The sequence below is a fragment of the Macrotis lagotis genome, chromosome 4 (genome assembly GCF_037893015.1).
Source record: "Macrotis lagotis isolate mMagLag1 chromosome 4, bilby.v1.9.chrom.fasta, whole genome shotgun sequence".
NCBI lineage: Eukaryota > Metazoa > Chordata > Mammalia > Peramelemorphia > Peramelidae > Macrotis > Macrotis lagotis.
The window spans coordinates 72,561,842-72,562,069 of NC_133661.1; positions in this window are offsets into that span (position 1 = coordinate 72,561,842).

Sequence of the window (228 nt, forward strand, 5' to 3'; positions counted from 1 at the left end):
GAACCGTTCAAAGTCTGGAGTTGCTTATAATTTTATATGGCAACTTGAACTGATCTAAGAAAATATCACATTATGGGTGACTTTTTTAGATTAAAAGATAAAAATTATTCACCTATACTACTGTTCCTATAAAACAGATGCTTTGAAGGACTAGAATGTTAGTGTCTATGAATTCCATGAGGATGGTGCTTTGCCCATGGTAGACTAGATAAATATTTGCTGAAAGAT